The following is a 14,224-nucleotide window of genomic DNA, read 5'->3' on the forward strand; positions in this document are numbered from 1 at the left end:
ATGATCCTCTTTATAATCTGCAGATATCAGATTTCTATCTGAGTTTCCAGTACAGTCACCTGACAAGAAGAAAAAATCTTGTATTATTTTTACATGATAACCATAAAAATTCTAAAATTTATAATTAAGACAGCAGTTACTATCTTTGAGTGACCCAATATATCACCTTTATTTTTCACCATCTTCCTTCACCATGTGTTTTATATCTGGAATACAACAAACTCGAAGCTGTTCAAGAGCAGTTCTTGTTAAAATCCTTCAACCTGCTGGAAACTGAAAATTATTCTCCTGTCCCTATCCCTTCCAATAACCAAGTTGTTTTACAAAATGCGAAATTGGCATCACCACATCCATAACACCTCCTAACATAAAATAAGTATGTTTATTCGCCATAAACCTTAAAATTCAGAGGCCAAAAATAATGTTTTTTGATCATCTCACCTCCCAAAAATAAAAAGTAGTTAAAACTGATGATAAAGTCTTATGTATCCAAAAAATATAGGATTTCACTGGGATTTTTTCTATGTTGACATTCTGTGGGTGACTATGTGTTATGTGACATGACTTTTCCGCCTGTCAGAAATGTTTTATACCTTCATCTCTAGTAATAATTGGTATTGTTATTATTTTAGTGTGTAAGAACACCCCTGTGATTAGGGTCAGAGGGTATTACATAAGAATACCCTTGTGATTAGGGTAAGAGGGTATTACATAAGAATACCCCTGTGATTAGGGTCAGAGGGTATTACATAAGAATACCCCTGTGATTAGGGTCAGAGGGGAATTACATAAGAATACCCCTGTGATTAGGGTCAGAGGGGTATTACATAAGAATACCCTTGTGATTAGGGTCAGAGGGGCATTACATAACAATACCCCTGTGAATAGGATCAGAGAGGTATTACATTATCCCTTTATGTGATAATCAGAGCGCAAAAGTACAGTATGCTCTATGATAGATAGGAGAGGGGATAACATGGACAGTAGTCCTCGCTACCCCCCCACCCACCCACCCATAGGGGCCACAAACAGGTTATGTACAGACAATGATTTCTCATTGTCTCTGCAGTTCTGCTCCTTTCCTGTCCTTCCACACAGCTCTTCCACACTAGCAAGTGCATCGTTGGACCTATAGTTAAAGTGGCCCTGCACTCATGACACTGCATTTCAATGTCATTTCCGCCTTTTAATAACGTTAGAAGCACCAAGAACCTTAATTCATTCTATTGATCCGGCTTCCGATTAAAAAATTCTCCTCTCAATTGTTTAAAATTTGGTAATTGTAAAGGTACATTTCCTTTATGAGAACTGACAGTAGGTGATAAAGAAACTGGTCTTGTTCATGTACTGTAGACATATTTCATTTCCATATCTCAGCAATACTATATATGCTAAATATGCATCATGTCTTATCACCTATAGAGATATCACATTATTATTCATGTATTATTTGTACTTTAACTAAATGTGGGAATATACAGCTGAAATATCTAACAGGACACAGAATCCTACACAACATTGTAACGGGCAGAAACGAGGAGAATCAGTGACCCTTCTGTGCTTTATATAGTGGTGACTCCTCACCTGGGCGGTTCCCTGTAGGAATGTCCTCCTCACACTCCTCATCACCACTCACATAGGGCTCTTCCTTTATTCTCACAGATATAACATCAATTGCACTCGGATCTTTATCCTGATGGAAAATCTGTGAAACAAGTAATGTAAAAGACACCAGAGAAATGGGTAAGTCACAGAGAATGTTCTAGATCATTAAAGGGGTTGTCCCATAACAAGGATGCTATCTACACTGCTAGTTTATGTGGATATAAGACTTTTCCTAAATACCTTGCTTTATCAAAACTGCTTTGTTTGGCCGCTATCTTAATTTATTCACTTCATTGTTGACACTGGCGCTTGGGATTATCTGCTCATTTGTCAAGTGAGGTAGCTGCCTGCTCTCAGGGGGGGGGAGGGAGGGGCTGGCAAGCAACAGAGCTCCTCATATAGGGGAGGGGGAAGGTGAGAGCTCTGGGATTACTGTGCTGTCTATCTTCAGCTTTTCCACTTATCAGCCAGTTTAATTGAATTTGGCTGATAAGGGCTGAGATAACAAGTCCGTTACCTCTGTATTTAATGCAAGCTGACTCAAATCCAGCTCTGCTACATTAGTTTCCATATCAGTGTCATACTGTGGATCATAGCAGATAGCAGAGCAAGTGAAACCCTGCCCACCAATGTGCAAGAAATCCAGGAAGTGAAGAGAGTACAGCGCCTTCAGGCTGCAGAACAAGAGTTATGGGAATACCCCTTTAATCCGCATGAAGATGAAAGATGTCCTGACAGTAGCTGCAGGTCTGAGAGAAGCCAGATAAACATATTAGATGGCGGCTCAATGACACCGCCCATATATATAACCATATAATACTGCTGGATACAACAAGACTGACCACAAGGATTTCACAGCCCGTCTACACATCATAGGGAATATCTCCATCTACCTGATCATCCTGTGGAAGAAGAGGACTGGGACATCTCTTCGGGGTTGTCCTCTTACTGGATCTACCTGTAGGAAACACAGACAGGGACTGAATTCATGACCGAGATATTCCTACATCCTTCTACATAAACAATTTGATAACCCCGCACCCCTTCCCTGGCAAAAGGAGATAGGTACTTATAATGAAATAACTCGGACAGACACCAAGATTCCAATGGATTAGATCGGCCACAACAGCCATTTTATTTAGACAAATAAACAATAAACAACTTTACAAATGGGAGGTCTGGCCGCGCCAACCAAAGGGAAGCAGTAGGATAACAGATCCAAGCCGCAGCGCGCCGACTCAAGAGCAGACAATAAGTCAGAATACTGCTTGCGCAAAACACCCATTATTACTCGTTTAATATGCATTTTTCCCATAAAACATAACCGGAAAGGGGAGTACCCTACAGCTTGGGTCCCCCATACTCTCCCCCAAATGACCTTAAAGTGTGCCCTGCCAGACCTTCCAACCACCAGCTGTCGTGACAGAGAGGGACGGTAACCTGAAAAATAAGAAGAGAAAAACACAAACAAACAGCCATAAAATTGTACAAAAACAGGGTGGGTGGGAGGGAAAGCTTTTTAATCCAGGAAAGTGACAGGGAAGGAGAGGAGTGAGATTGGATATATATATCCCACAGGGTGGGTGTCAGGGAGGGTCATGGCCCATCCGGACACCATCCGGACCAGGCCATGCACTGTAAATAGCACTTGCAAGGAATTAATCCCTGTGGTGCTGCAGAGCCAGGCATGAGCAAGACTAGGGAATCCCAGTCATGCCGGGCCTGCGCTCACTTCTTTTAGCTGCGGCCCTCACTTGACTAGGATATTCCAACGTCCTTCTAAATAAACAAATTGATAACCCCGCACCTCTTCCCTGGCAAAAGGAGATAGGTACTTATAATGAAATAACTCAGACAGGCACAAAGATTCCAATGGATTAGAATAGCCACAACAGCCAATTTATTTAGACAAATAATAAACAAGTAAATAAAACAACTTTACAAATGGGAGGTCTGGCAGGGCCCACCAAAGGAAAACAGTAGGATAACAGCTCCCAGCCGCAGAGCGCCGACTTAAGAGCAGACAATAAGTCAGAATACTAGGGGGCCACACTGTGGCTCAGTGGTTAGCACTGCAGCCTTGCAGCGCTGGAGTCCTGGTGTTCAAATCTCGCCAAGGGCAAAAAACCACCTGCAAGGAGTTTGTATGTTCTCCCCATGTTTGCATGGATTTCCATCCTAAGCCCGAGCTAAGCCCGAAAAACTAACCAATTCTCCAACTCGAAAAACCCCATAGAAAGCTAAAGACAAAGCCACCAGAAACAATCTAGTCTCATATGCGTTCCAGCATACAGACCGCAGCTGACCACAAATGGATTCTAGGCGAACAAAAGTCACCAGACGTCTGCTGTCAGGGAGAGGAGCCGAGCAACTAAACCGCGCAGAGTCCTGCAAACTAAAAAATGCCGGGTAACATCAGGGAGATCAAATAAATGAAACCAAAAAGACAACGCGGCCAGGCTCCGACCAGCAACCGACTTAGACATGCCATCAGAAAAACGAGACCCCAACCACGAAAGTAACAAAGACACCGAGGCACCTGTATGGGCATCTTGGCCCTCCTGATGACAAAACAGAGACCAGTCCCGCCAAGATCGGATGTACGCTCTCCACGTGGAGTCACCCAATGATCGTCCCACCAGCATCAAGGCCATCTGAACACCAGGGCATGGGGTCCCTTGAAGATCCGCCTCCGGAGTCAAGGCCCGAAATTGGTCACACTGAAAGTGAGAAAGGGCGTCAGCGGTGGAATTGAGAACCCCAGCGATATCGCGAGCAGAGAGCCGAACATTATAAGACAAACAAACAAAAAACAAGTGCCTGACCAAATGTACAACAGGCGGCGATGAGGCTGACAAACTGGTAAGCACATCCACCACAGACAGATTGTCACGCAAAAAACGCACTCTCTGGTTGGCCAAAAGAGGAACCCAAACCTGGACAGCTGCCACAATCGGGAAGCATTCCAATAACGTCATGTTTCGCGTCTCGCAACCCACGAGGCCACTAACCAGCCATCCACTTGCCTTGAAAATAAGCACCAAAACCACAACCACCTGACACATCAGTAGACAAAGAAAGATTAGAGCTATCCATCCAACGCCTCCTGCCAAACAGACTTTCTGTTAAACCGGGACAGAAAGGTGGCCCAAACTTGCAAATCCACTTTATGCTCCACTGTAATCCAAATGAAATGCACGGGGCTACTGACCCCTGCAGTGGCCTGACCTAAACGGCGGCAAAAAATTCTCCTCATAGGGATAATTCTGTAGGCAAAATTCAATTTGCCTAAAACAGATTGCAGTTGGCGCAACCTCACCTTCCGGTAGAGCAATAGCTGCCCAATCTCCTTCTCCAAATCACTCACTTTGTCAATAGGCAAATGACACTCCATAGCTACCAAATCAATTTCGATGCCTAAGAATTTCAAGGTCGTGTTCGGGCCCTCTGTCTTATCCGCAGCAAGCGGGATACCGAAGCGCTGAGCGACCTATTGCAAAGTCTACAAAAAGACTGAACACACCCGGGACCCAGCTGGGCCAATGCACAAGAAGTCATCGAGATAGTGCAGAATAGTCTGCAAATCAGAATCCTCCTTCACAACCCATTCCACAAAAGTAAGGAGGATGTTGCACAGGTAACTTACCTATCCTTTAGGTCTGCTTGTTTAGAGAAGCAGGCGTTGTCGGAGCCAGGACTAGCTTGGGAACAGCCAACCAACACCCGCAGGCAGGGCCTAGGCAGCCGCCGTAGCGTCAGGGAAAGTTTCCTACCCCATTCCCTTAGTGGTGCACGCTGCATGCAGTATCAGGTTGTTTGGACATTGGCACAATCGTGACAAGAACCCAAGTAAACATCTATGCCGTCATTAACAGACAGCCCTCTTGGGAACAAAAGGCGAAATTTATTTGGTTCCTTTTTGGGCACCACCCCCAATGGAGATATGTGCAAATTAGGCAAAGAGGGAGCCAAAAAAGGACCAGCAATACGTCCGAAGGCCAATTCCTTTGACAGCTTATCAGACACCACCTCAGGCTGCAAGCGGGCTGATTTCAAATTTTGATGACATGGAGAAGACACCCGTAGAACAGAAGGAATCACAAAACCATCCCTGAAACCGAACAACAAAAACTGAGCCCACGGATCCATATACCTATTTCGGTACAGCAGCATCGGGTCCAGCTGAACTGGGGTCCTCCCTTTTGCAGCTGATTCACTCTGCTTAGCTCGCTGCTTTCTAAAGCAGTAAGAGGCCACATGAGCGCCCCCGCAGTGGGAGCATTCAAGCTTGAAGTGACAGGAGCCGGCGAAGCGGCACTGTCCTTCATTGTATTGCCAGCAACAACCGGGACGGACCACCGTTGAGGATGCCTGTCCCGAAGAGGCAGCCCCAGCACTGGCACGAGAAGGCTGAGGAGGCAGCCGAGCCGCCACCATAAGGCGAATCTATAGGCTAATGTCCTTGTGATCCCACCGGATTTATGGCCGGACTTCCCTCCTCTGACGAAATTGCTCGTCATAAGGAAGCCAGGCGGTCCCGCCATAAACCCGTTAAGCCTCACTGATTGAATCCTGATAACAAAATAAACCGGTGGAGTGCTGGGGAGCCTTTTCACAAACAGTACGAGCAAAAATACTGAAGGCCTGAAGCCAATTTGAAAAGGTGCAAGGTATCAGACGATACCTGCGCCTTTCCTCCTCCTCCTTTTGTGATTCCGTGAATTTAACCCTATTTAAATAAATTTTTCTAAAGGCAACAATGAAAAAATTTCAACATACTCATCCTTCCAAATTCTCTCACGGACCTCCTGTTTCAAGTGAACCCCTAAGGGGCCATCAAAATACACATAAATTTCACCTCGCGCTGCATCATCTAGGCGAACCGGATCAACGGAAGCCTCCACCTGCGGCGAGACGCCAGACTCATCTACAGGAACCAGCAAAAGCACCAGTGTGGCAAGAGGCGCTGCAGGTGGAGGAATCGCCCTGGTGTGAATCCAAGCAGCAGCGGGTGAAGGTGAAAGAACCTTAGGAGTCAAATTATCTAAAAGTAAACGAACACTGGAAACAAGATTCACTACAGAATCAGGGGAATGGGGGACAATAGCTGAGTGACCTGAGGGGTTCAGGGAAGGGAGAGTCCGTAACCGTGTAGAAGAGTGAACAGAAGTAAGAGAAAGAGGCAACTCACCAGGCTGGCGCTGGTAAAGCACCAGGGCAGCCGCTGCGGTAGATCCCTCTGCGACGCCATCTTCATCCCCAGAGTTGTTGACATCAGAAGCTGAGGACAGGGCAGGATCAGGAGGCAGATGGATGGCGATGTCCAGGTCCCCGGCTGGGAGACACTCTGGATACTTCTTCCTTCTGAAGCAAGGCCGGCTGGCAAGGAGCAGAGGCAGGACTGGTAAGACGCTGTGACCGGGAAGACCTGAGAAAACCTTCATGCCTGTGGGCGACATCCAGGGGAGCAGAGGAACGGAGAGGTGGTGGGGGGGGAGGATCAATCCCCCTGATACTGGCAAGAGCAGTCCGGGTAGTGTCCTGGGGAGGAGGCCGGTTCTTCCAATGGCGGCCGCCACCTTGGGCGCTTGGTGACGTCATCCGCGGCGCACCGGAAGTGGGTGGAACTGAGGCAGAAGTTGAGCCTGCGGTCGTCCAGACAAGCGCCGGGAAGAGGGATTTCTCTGGGCCTGCATAACCCCCGCCGACACAGATGCAGCAGCAGAGGAGGAAGAAGGTGTGCGAAGGTCCCGAGGGGGGCTCCCGAGCTAGCGGCGGCGTTTTGGTGAGGAGGAGGGACTCAGCCGCTGCGGAGGACGGGAGGGCCGGGCCCGGCTCTTACGTGCAGTAGGCACCTCTTCAGCCACAGCAGGCATCGGAGGAGGCGGAGAGTCGGTGGGGACATCTTCTTCCAGGGAAGCTAGTGTGGAGAGGAAATTGTCCTTAAGCCAGGTTGCCCCATGGATAGCAGCCATCTGGCGGATCGAGTCCTGAAGCACAGCATCGTCTGATGGACCGGACATGGTGAGTGCAGAGTGATGTGAAAGCTTTTAATCCGGGGAAGTGACAGGGAAGGAGAGGAGGGAGAGGGCATATATATCCCACAGGGAGGGTCATGGCCCGGACACCATCCAGAGACCAGACCATGAACTGTAAACAGCACTTGCAAGGAGTTAACCCCTGTGGTGCTGCAGAGCCCGGCATGAGCAAGACTAGGGAATCCCAGTCATGCCGGGCCTGCACTCACTTCTTTTAGCTGCAGCCCTCACTTTCTGTACATACAAATAATGGAAGTCCATGTGTATATAGTCATGTCTATTACCTGCTGATGTGAGGGGCTGGTGGTCCTCCATCATCACCTCCTTGTACAGATCCTTGTGTCCTTCTAAATACTCCCACTCCTCCATGGAGATATAGACAGCGACATCCTGACACCTTATAGGAACCTGACAACACAATGATACAGTCATCACCCCGACTCCTCCAGTTACTGTATAATGTCCCAGCATTCCCAGCAGTCTCACCTCTCCAGTCAGCAGTTCCAGCATCTTGTTGGTGAGTTCTAGTATCTTCTGTCCATTGATCTCCTCCTGTATCAGGAGATGAAGTGGAGACCCCGGGATTGGGCTCACGGTTCCTCCATATCCTTCATACACAGGAGCCTGACAGCGCCCACTAGAGGTCTTCTTCACTACTGTGTAATCCTGGTTATGGGGAGACACATTAATAAATCTCACTACATACATGTCCAGAGTCCATCACCTCTCCAGTCATATCATCTGTTATTACTATAGATAAGAATGATGTAATGATGACATCATCAGAATCTCTCACCTCTCCAGTAAGCTGGTAGATGATCTCTAGGGTGAGATTTAATAGACTTTCCGCCATCTTGTTCCTGTCTCTTTCCATCCTTGATGGATCAATCAGGAATATGCTCTTATATAGAGGTTACTGAGAGGATTCTATATTGTAGGGACCTGAATGGAGAGAAGATGAGACAATGTGAAAGCCTCACAACATCGCATGTAATAGAGATCAATCTTTGGTCAATCAACAGGAGTCACAAACAAAGCCACCATGAATCCACAATAAAATACTGACAGAGGCTTTACAGTAATCTGCCTGGCTCTAAAGAGGTTTATAATATCATGTCAGGACACACACCTACTTCCTGTATATGAGCTGTGGTTACAGGACCTGTCATGATGTCACATTTGTGGGAGGAGTCAACAAGTCACATGATCAAGTGTGATAACTCTAGAGCTGTCTGTGTGTGATGTGTAGTAGCAGAGCTGTGTGTGTGACATGTATGTAGCAGAGTGGTCTGTGTGTGACATGTATGTAGCAGAGCCGTCTGTGTGTGATGTGTATGTAGCAGAGCCGACTGTGTGTGATGTGCATGTAGCGGAGCTGTTTGTGTGTGACATGTATGTAGTGGAATTGTCTGTGTGTGACATGTATGTAGTGGAATTGTCTGTGTGTGACGTGTATGTAGTGGAACCATCTGTGTGTGACGTGTATGTAGTGGAGCTGTTTGTGTGTGATGTGTATGTAGTGGAGCTGTATGTGTGTGACGCATATGTAGTAGAGCTGTGTAGTCTGTGTATTTCTTCATAGCCTTCTGAGTCCCAGACAACATCTCCATGGAGTTTGCATGTTCTCCCTGTGCTTACCTGTGTTTTCTCCATAGATATATTGATAGATAATGTATAGTGTGACCTCTATATGGGGCAGTGACTGACAATGTCTGTAAAATGCTGCAGAATATGATGGCTCTATATGAGAGAAATAATGTAGGTTACAAACAGACTTGGACAGATGGAGTGTTTCAGCATCCACAGGGCAATGAGATTCAGTTTGGATACATAGAAAATTCTTCTTCTTCATGGATAAAAATAATCTGCATGTGACATGTCATAAAGCTGGGAGGGTTGTTCTCCTCTCTGAGTAGGTTACAGAAGGTCGTATTCCACTTTACTTGGAGATCAAAGCACCAGCAGATTCCTAAATTGGTGATGCTGACGATGACACACAGTCTTCATTATTACTGGACCGCCCATTTGAGATGTTTTCCATTTTGGTCACATACAAAGTTGGTGAAGATTGCTCCCATGTATCCAAATGCCTTCTTGTGCTCCCGCTCTCCCCCCAACTCCTCCTTTAGGTCCTATTGACTTCACTAGAGTGATCTGGGCTACTTGTAGTAAGATGTCCCCTTTGGGACTCCCAAAACACCTCTCTGATCTTGTGTCTATATAATTCACTATGGCCATTATGGTCCGTACTTGGTTTGAGATGGGCTTGTTTTGTATAGTGGATTTAGTACACCCTGAAGCTCAGGCCCTTGGTCTATTTCAATGGCTCCACTATCAATAGTTTTCCCCCTTTGTCCTCTCTTTGGTATTCTGAAGGTTTCCTACCCAACCACTTTTGAGAGACTGTGTTGAGAAGGTCCCTCTACAAAAGGTCTGATCACCTCTACCAGCTTAGCTCCTCTCCACCACTCCCCTACACCATAGATGTATGTCCAGATGGGCAGATGCTATTGGATGGACGATTTTCCCTGACCAGTGGAATACAATACAGTCATGAGCAACCTCTTCGTGATATTTAAGGAAACGCAATATGACAATAAAATGGATGACTGACGCACTTTTTCAACAGAGTATTCCGGTACATCCTCTTACATCCTTGCTTAGGTTGTCCCCTTAACACCTTGGCAAGAAATCTACTAGATTGTTCCTTTATCTGTGCACTGCGGCCAAGACCCTTATAGCATTACATCGGAAACATGTTCACCCTTCATCAGGTGTTGACCTACTCACCCATATGAAGGATGCTCGCAGTCTAGAAAACCTTATCGCAACTTTATATAATACAGTAGCGGCTTTTCAATCAGTTTGGGATACCTTCTACACATTGCAGGGTCTCTGAAGATATTGTCATTTATTATAAGGAGTGTGGACTAATGTAATATTACTACTCTATAAATCATCTGGAATACGAGCACCAGGCAGGCACTACGGGATTGGTCATCAGAATGTGATTTGTCAAGGTCCAACATCCAGATCCCACGCGGAATAGCTGTTCTAGCAGCCTCAAGGTGTTGCAAGCTACATATGGACGGCAGCATGAGCATTGCCACTTCTATACAAGTAACATCAGAGGATCAGTGGACAGCTCTTGACTATGAAAATTCAATTCTTGGCTGGGAAAACCACTCTAAAAATCATCAAAAATGGATTAATAAAAATGTATTTAAAGATGCCATTGCTGTGTCGCAACTGGAAATTTTCTCTTTAAAACAAATAAGTATTTCATAAAAACCTATAGAATTGTATGTAACGCCTGGAAACTGGTTTTTTTTTTCTGAAAATAGGTGAAGTCAAAGGAGTAAAATAAAAATGAATGAGAAAGATAAAGGAAGGCCCTATACGACTCCTTGGTGGCCCTACTTCTGGATTTGACCCAAAAAAATATCAAAAACAGCATTGGGTGCGCAATAGTGTAAAATATACCAGCCAAAAGGTGTCTTGAAGCAAGAAAAAAAAAGTCAACCATACATCAAAGATCAAGCAAATAGGAAAACCACTTTCTTTCCATAAGCTACAATCTTTACTGACACCAAAACATTTGAATTTTCTACATTATGCGCATTTCCAAATGATTCAGAAACTCATGATGAACGCTCCTTCTAAGAGGGTGTTAACACCATTTGAAACTATATTAAATTCTGCTGATCCCACAAAGCGCTCTATCTCGAGGTGTAAGTCCATTCTCTACAACTCTAGCTCCTCTTCCAAACCCCTTTATATCTCCTCTTGGGAGAAAGAGTTAAATATTGAATTAACAGAGGAAGATACAGCATTGATACTTAGAGACTCCAATGGTTTTTCTACATGCGTAAGGCAGCAAGAACTCCACTTTAAAGTTCTTTCTTGTTGGTATAAAACACCAGAATGGCTTTACCATAGGAAACTTTCTGACACTAACTTATGCTGGAGATGTAAAAAACAAACAGGATCCATGCTACATATATGGTGGACATGTGACCTCATACAGGATTATTGGAAAGCTATCCAGACCCAGATCAATCGCATTTTGAAGTCGAAATATGTGCTGACACCAGAATTTGTTCTATTGTCTAAGCCATTATCTCCAGGTAGTAAATTGAAAGAGAATCTTTTGACTCATCTAGTGGAAGGAGCTAAACAATTGATACCGCTCTATTGGCTAAAATCTGACACCCCACCTGTGGCTCTATGGCTGGAAAAAATGCATCAACTCGCCAGATTTGAAGAGCTGATCAGCTGGAAAGAGAGATCCCATGACAAATATGTCAAAATTTGGTCACCCTGGTGGAAATCCCTTTCACTATAATTATCTATTGGACATGCTTATGTTGCCTTGCCATACCCCATTCTGACTTCCTAAATTCTTTGCCTTATTTTTTCCTCTCTCCCCCCCCCCCTCTTTTCTATGTGCTTCGTATACTCATTCTTACGCACAATTTGGCTTTACTGCCAGATATTTGGTACTTAACCCCTTAACGACCGGCCCATAGTAAAATTACGTCGGCACTGACAGGTCCTTCCTGACTGCCCTATAGTAAAATTACGTCGGGCAGTCAGGGAAGGATTCCCTGTCAGTGCCGACGTAAATGGAGCGGATCTTAGCTGTATCTGACAGCTAAGACCCTGCTCCATTACCCCCCATCGGAGGGGTCTCCGATCGGGGGTTTTTTAACCCCTTCAGTTCCATGATCAAACATGATCACGGAACTGAAGCGGTTCCGTGATGCTGCCGGTATGATCGGCACCCCCCGCGGCGAGATCGGGGGGTGCCGATATGAAAAACATGCAGTCTGGGGTTTGGCCAGTGACCCCAGACTGCTAAAGACCCCCAATACCTGGTTGATCCTGCCCGGGGTAAGAGGAAGTCAGACGCAGGCAGCCCCTGCGACTGACTTCCTCTAGACGCTGCAAGACACTGACAGCTGTGTCCTGCAGCGTCTAATAGAGAATTAGTGATGCTTTTATCAAAGCATCACTAATCCAAGTGTCCTAAAGGGACACATGAAAAAGTAAGAGAAAAAAAGTGAAAAATAAATAAATAAAGTTTATAATAAAAGTGAATAAAGTTATAAAGCCCCAAAAATGCCCTTTTTTATAGAAAATGAATTATATTAAAAAAAAACCTAAAAATTAATAAAAACAATGCATATTTGGTATCACCGCGTCCGTAACAATCTGTACAATAAAACTGAAGCAACATTTAATGTATACGGTGCACGTCGGGAAAAAAAAAAAGGAAAAAAACCGCCGAAAGTAGTGATTTTTCGAATCTTACCTTACAAAATATGCTATAAAAAGTGATCAAAAAGTCATATGCACCCCACAACAGTACCAATAAAAAGCGCAGGTTGTCCCGCAAAAAATAAACCCCCAACCAACACTGTCAACTGAAAAATAAAAATGTTACGCCTCTCAGAAGATGGCGATGCAAAAATCACTGATTTATGTCCCCAAATGTGTTTTTATTCTACAGAATTAGTATCACATAAAAAAATAATACAAATGAGGTATCGCCATAACCGTACCGACCCGCAGAATAAAGGTCACATGTTACTTATACTGTACGCTGCATGGCGCAAAATTAAAAAGGTAAAATGCAATGCCAGAATTGATTTTTTCTTTTTTAAATCCAGCAAAAAAGGGTTAATAAAATGTATTCAATAAGTTGTAGGCACCCAAAAATGGTGTCATTACAAAATGCATCTCATCCCGCAAACAGCAAGCCCTTATATGGCCATGTCACCATAAAAATAAAGAAAATATAACATCTAGCAATGTGAAGGCAAAAAAACCCCAAAATCGCCAAATTATTAGAACACGACTGGCTGCGTCAGGAAGGGAAAATATAAGCTGTGCGAGCGGATATCAGGGGATACCCCAGATTTACAGCTTATGAGGGATCAGACACCAGAAGTGACCCCCAAAGTGACCCCCAGAGTGACTCCACCAATCATAGGAGCTACTGGGACATAGTAGGAAATTTGGTGTCTGCAATGTCCTCCGCACCGCTTATATATTCCCTCTTCACCATCCCCTGTGCAGTCACGTCTGGGATACTAATACTCACTACACCCCCTGATAAATTCTTTGAGGGGTGCAGTTTTCAAAATGGGGTCACTCCTTTGGGGAATCCACTTTTCTGGTACCTTACAGGCTCTACAAACATGACATGGCGTCCAGATACCAAACATATGAATCTGTGCTCCAAAAGCCTCATCGCGCTCCTTCCCTTCTGCGCCCTGCTGTGCGCCCAAACTGCAGTTTATGACACATGTATGACACATGTATGACACTGGTGTATCCGGGATAACGCTTTTGGAGTTCAGATTTAGATTCTTCGTTTTTGGACACCATGTCACATTTGGGAAGACCCTAAAATTGCCCCTACAAAATGGGGTCACTTCTTGGGGAATTCCAGTTTACTGTCACCTCCAGGGCTCTGCAAAAATGTCATGGCGCCCAGAGGGTCCCTCTAACTCTGTACCCCAAAATCTAAAAAGTGCAATGCACCTTCCCTTCTGAGCCCTGCTGTGTGCCCAAGC

General features: G+C 45.1%; 1 protein-coding gene and 1 pseudogene across 1 annotated transcript in view; one reads left to right on the plus strand and one right to left on the minus strand.

The window, feature by feature from the left end:
- The window catches only part of LOC142189633 (uncharacterized), a 637,493-nt pseudogene that overhangs the window by 447,247 nt on the left and 176,022 nt on the right, over window positions 1-14,224 (minus strand).
- LOC142190250 (uncharacterized) overlaps window positions 1-14,224 on the plus strand; it is a 185,421-nt gene that overhangs the window by 98,568 nt on the left and 72,629 nt on the right. The window lies entirely within an intron of this gene.

This window comes from Leptodactylus fuscus, chromosome 1 (assembly GCF_031893055.1).
Source record: "Leptodactylus fuscus isolate aLepFus1 chromosome 1, aLepFus1.hap2, whole genome shotgun sequence".
Lineage (NCBI taxonomy): Eukaryota > Metazoa > Chordata > Amphibia > Anura > Leptodactylidae > Leptodactylus > Leptodactylus fuscus.